The following is a 6,033-nucleotide window of genomic DNA, read 5'->3' as shown; positions in this document are numbered from 1 at the left end:
GGTGTCGTTAACTTTGTATTGACACCCCCAGCGATTTGAATACGGCAGTGTGAACTTCCTGCGAGTCAGGTGCGGGAACCTGCAGTGGATTTGCATTTCCCGCATCGCACCAATGTGAATCGGCACTAATAAGACTTTTTATCAGGCAATGGTTTTATTTACAATGTAAACACAGCTCTTCACATCTGAACATTTTTGAAAACTGAAGTTAACTGTTTTTATTTTATAATTTGGTACCCAGTTATTTTGGTTAAAGCCCTCCTCCTCCTCCTCCTACCCCAGGGCCGCCATATCTCAGAATATCCCATGTGCCTCCAGGAATTTTCTAACACATCAATACGAACAATGGAGGACGACGCATAGTTAGGCCGAAGGCAAGAATTCATTTATCAGCGATAAGTAGCGGCAAACGAATCTCACCCAGGGTCATAAATCACCTCTCAGCCAGCCTGTCACTATATAGAGAGCGAGAGATAGACGAACAAAACCAGCCAATTATTAAATGCAGATAACTGGATGTCAGAAAAATGATACTTCTGCTAACTGGGCCCTATTATCTTATAAATGGTCTGAAACTAGTACAAGTCTGACCCCTGGTGGTGGGTTTAGTAACTGCTGCCTTCTGTCTAATAAACTTTTCCAATGTTTCCACCATAAAACTCATCAATTTTTCTTATCAAATCTTATGTGGAAAGTATACATTGTATTTTTGTTTTGCTATCACAGATATTTATATAGCACCAACAATTTGCTTAGCTCTTTATATATTATACATCCCTGCCCTACAGGAGCTTACCATGCAAATTCTCTATCTTACTTGCTAGGGCCAAGCTACCTACCAGCATGTCTTTGGAGTGTAAGAGGAAACCTATGCAAGCCCAGGAAGAGCATGCAAACTCCATGCAGATAGTGTTCAGACTGGGATATGACCACAGGGCTCCAAGGCTAACCACTAAGCCACTGCCATATCATGGCTCATCTTTACATTATTATTATTATTATTATTATCATATTTATCATCATCATCGAATATTAAATCACAGTGAACAAAAAAACAATGCTTCCCAGTAGTAGTCTGGTCTGCTCCTGGAGATTTTTATTATATTTACATTTTAATTATTTATTAGTTATTATAATGATATTTTCATTATAATGAATGTATATTATGTTTTATAGAATCAAAAACAAAAAAGCTGCGCTGTCATATATGAGGAACAAATACATAAATAAATTAATTTATAAATATATGAGAGAGTACAAAAATATCCATAAATTAACCACTTCTGGACCGGAAGATTTTCCCCCTTAGTGACCAGGCCATATTTTGCGATTCAGCACTGCCTTATTTTAACGGACAATTGCGCAGTCGTGCAATGATGTACCCAAATAAAATGTATGTCCTTTTTTTCCCCACAAATAGAGCTTTCTTTTGGTGGTATTTGATCACCTCTGCAATTTTTATTTTTTGCGCTATAAACAAAAAAAGTGACAATTCTGAAAAAAAAAAAAAAAAAACACCAATATTTTTCACATTCTGCTATATAACATCCCCCAAAAAAATGTAAAAATAAAAATTTTTTAATATTTTTGGCCAATTTGTTTTTTGCTACATATTTTTGGTAAAAAAAAAAAAAAAACGCAATAAGCGTATTTTGATTGGTTTGCACAAAAGTTACCGTGTCTGCTAACTACAGCAAAGATTTATGTCATTTTTATTGTTTTGGTTTTTTTTTACTAGTAATGGCGGCGATCTGCGACATTGCGGGGGACAGATCGGACCCCTAACTGACATTTTTGACACTTTTGGGGAGACCAGTGACATTACTACAGTAATCAGTGCTAAAAATTTGCACTGTTACTGTAATAATGACACTGGCAGGGAAGAGGTTAACACAGTAAGTGATCAAAGGGTTAAATGTGTACCTAGGGGCGTGTTTCTAACTGTATTGGGGCGTGGCTTGTGAAATGATCACAGAGACCTGTGTTTCTATATAGAAGGATCACAGGCGCTCTGTGATCATTTCAGAGAGAAGAACGGTCAGCTGTGTTTACAACAGCCGACCATTCTTCTCTCTCTGCGGGGAGAGATCGCGGGTGTCAGTCGGCAATCGGAGCCGCCAGCCCTGTGCAACGGCATCCCCACTGCAGAGTGGGGGCAGAAATGTGCCGCCGGCGCGCTCGCCCCCTAGCTGCAGGCGTGCGACCGACGTATACCTACGTCGGTTCGCGCAGGAGGCCCGCCCTGCCACAGTGTAACTGCGGCGGGCGGTAGGGAAGTGGTTAAACTAACAAATAAATAACCAGCATTAGTGAATTGGGTGAATTATTAAAGTCCAAAATCAGTGATAGATATAGAATCCTTCCATAGCAGTATTGACTTGTGAGATAAATAATGAAATTCCACCACCGTCAATGTGTGTCCACCACCGCATAGCAAACCTGCTTACCAGAAAAAAAGACTGCTGAGGGTTGACTGCGCCAAAGATATACAAATGTGGTAACCAAATGGGACTTGTCCCCCGCAATTCCTATATGCGGCTTGAAATCAAATGCAGATCTCCGAAAAAAGCAATAGAAACTCCATAGTGTGAAATCATAAGATTAGCTTTATTAAATTAGTTAAATTGCACTTACATCAATGAAAGAAAAATCAAGCATAGGATAAAAACAAAGCTGGTCGGCTTAACGCTGCACCCAACCTTCTGGGATCTCCGTGACTATTGGTGACGTCAGCACGTCGCGACCCAACGCGTTTCATCACAAATTACATCGTCCTGGGGCAACTTCATTTGTGACGAAAACGCGTTGGATCTGTACCCCCAGAGACTCACCATCCGAACTGGAAAGAGCCAAAACAGTCTGCCACACTGCTGGAAAGAGGAAGAGGAAAACGCTGACCTGACACTAGAGGCCCCCACAGCCTCAGCACTGTATCAGACTACAGGAAAATGGACGCCAATGCAAGTCTATGGGGAAACCAAAAACATGGCTGATGAACTACAGAATCATGGCCGCCAAACCGGGAATCACAGAGATCACAAAAAATGGCGGCACCACGCAGCGCTGCACGGGACCCTGGACCCCACTGACCCCAGGGAAAAAAATGACAGACCCCAGGAGGAGACCTCCCCCACAGCACCCAGGTATGGACACCCCTAACAGGGATCGACAGCGGCATCACCCATCGCTCCTCCAGCCCAGTATCATGTAGCCCTCCCTACCCAATTTCACCTTGGCCCCAAACAGGGGCCGGGGGGCAGGGGACAGATGAGGGCATCCAAATTTAAGGGGGAAGCACATGGGGGAGGAAGGACACAGGGCGGCCTACCATCCCCGAAAGGGGGGGCCCGTGACTACCCTAACAATTCCGCAGGAAAGGAGGGGGGGACACTACTCACCATACCATGGTCACCAGGCAGGCGTCACTCCCAGTAGTCCACTGCACCATTTAGTAATGGGGGTGCTGCAGCCTGAGGTACGCTGCGACTCTGGTTGTGACTTCTGTCCTGAGCAGGGCTATGCAAACTCGCGAGGTGTTTCACTCACCACTTAGCCCCCCATCCAGTGGGGCTATGTCGCGGCCAACTTAGCGCAGAGCTAATAGTTGGGTCGCGCTCGCAGGCCAGGCTGGGAAGACCGTAAGGATCTGGAATATCAAGTGCATCGCCCAGCCTGGCTGTTGATTGTAGTTCTCACAGGAAGAAAAAAATAATAAAGAAAAAGTAAAAACTTCCATTTACTGTATATAGGAAAAAATACCAGGACCGCAGATTCCAGCAGAGAGGCAGGTCCTTACTCCTGGGCAGAAAAAACTGAAGTCCTACAGCAGGAAATGATGTTATACCATCTGGGACTGCCCCAGGGGCGTAACCAAAAAGGTGTCCCCCTGGTCCTACTCCTAGTGAGCGAGAGCATAAGCCTACTAGTCTGAAGACTCGAAGCTGTGTCTGTCAATGAACGAATGAGAAATGTATTTAGTTTCTAGTTTCTGGAAGGAATAAAGCCTCTGTCAGGTTTCATCTAGTGATCGACCGATATCGTTTTTTCATTGCCGATACCGATATTTTGGTCATCACATATCGGTATGGGCCGATATGGGCCGATATTTTCGGACATGTAAACAAAATGTTTTTTTAATTGACAGGTACTTTTGTGGAGGGATCTGGGGGTCTAGAAGACCCCAAACCCCTCCTGTGCACTTAAAAGCATTCAAAATGCCAAATTTGGCTGTTTTGAATGCTGTATTTTTTTTTAAATCTGGCGCCAGTACCCGGAAGTGATGTCATCACATTACTTCCAGGTTTTTGCATGGAGACCCAATCAGAGCCGAATACGGCTTTGATCGGGTCTTCGGCGGTCGTGCAGGCTGGTTGCTCTGGTCTCCCGGTGGGGCGGGAGACCCCGGCGAGCCGCGGAACGTCCCCTCCCGCTCCTTGTAATGACAGCCGAGTGGCTTCTCAGCTGCATCGGTTGTCATTACAAGACAGCCGACCCTCGGCTATGGACGCCGGCACGGGGGTGATGCCTCTAGCTGCAGGCATCACTCCGGTACAAGCACTTTCCGAACTATCGGCTATATCGATAACCTCCGGAGCCGATTCCGATATATCGGGGAAAATGCATATTGGTCCCCGATATATCGGCTTTGCCGATAATCGATCGATCCCTAGTTTCATCTTCCCTATTTGTCTTGGCAACCATTTTTGCTGTGACAGAAAGTGACCAATACCAACTTCTGGGGGGATTTTACATCCTCACTCTTACATCCTCACTTCCTTTGAAATAACAAAATGACACAAACAAATCAATCCAACAAAACGCTTTAAAATAATTTAATTTCATTTTTGTTTTTATTTTATTTTTTAAGTAGGACTAAAATATTACTTCAGGCACAAAAAAAAATTATTCTAAAATGTAAAAAAAAAAAGAAGTATAAAGTGTGCATGTATTTCTATATGTACAGTATGTATAATATATATATATATATATATATACACACACACTATATTATCAAAAGTATTGGGACACCTGCCTTTATACGCACATGTAATGGCATCCCGGTCTTAGTCTGAAGGGTTCAATATTGAGTTGGCCCACCCTTCGCAGCTAAAAAAGCTTCAACTCTTCTGGGAAGGCTGTCCACAAGGAGTCTATGGGAATTTTTGACCATTCTTCCAGAAGCAGGTGGGTTGTGAGGTCAGGTGCTGATGTTAAAGAGAAGGCCTGGCTCGCAGTCTCTCCTCTAATTCATCCCAAAGGTGTTCTATCAGGTCGAGGTCAGAACTTTGTGCAGGTCAGTCAATTTCCTCCACCCCAAACTCGCTCATGTCCTTATGAACCTTGCTTTGTGCACTGGTCCAAATCATTTGGTGGAGGGGGGGGGGGGGGTTATGGTATGGGGTTGTTTTTCAGGGGTTGGGCTTGGCCCCTTGGTTAAAGTGAAGGGAATTTTTGAGGCGTCAACATACCAAAGCATTTTGGACAATTTCATGCTCCCAACTTTGTGGGACAAGTTTGGAGTTGGTCCTTCCTGTTCCAACATGACCGCGCACTAGTGCACAAAGCAAGGTATATAAAGACATGGATGAGCGAGTTTGCGGTGGAGGAACTTGGCTGGCCTGCACAGAGTCTTGACCTCAAACCAATAGAACACCTTTGAGATAAATTACAGCAGAGACTGCGAGCCAGACCTTCTCATCCAACATCTGTGCCTGACCTCACAAATGTTCTTCTGGAAGAATGATCAAACATTCCCATAGACACACTCCTAAACCTTGTGGACAGCCTTCCCGGCCAGAAGAGTTGAAGCTGTTATAGCTGCAAAGGGTGGGCCAACTCAATATTGAACCCTACGGACTAAGACTGGGATGCCATTAAAGTTCATGTGCGTGTAAAGGCAGTTGTCTCAATACTTTTGGTAATATAGTGTGTGTGTGTATATATATATATATATATATATATATATATATATAGATATATATATATATATCTATATATATATATATATATATATATATATATATATGTAATATA

The sequence above is a fragment of the Pelophylax lessonae genome, assembly GCF_965119305.1.
Source record: "Pelophylax lessonae genome assembly, chromosome: 13".
NCBI classification, from domain to species: Eukaryota; Metazoa; Chordata; class Amphibia; order Anura; family Ranidae; genus Pelophylax; species Pelophylax lessonae.
The sequence above is the reverse complement of the archived record's forward strand: the minus strand, read 5'-3'. Positions refer to the sequence as shown.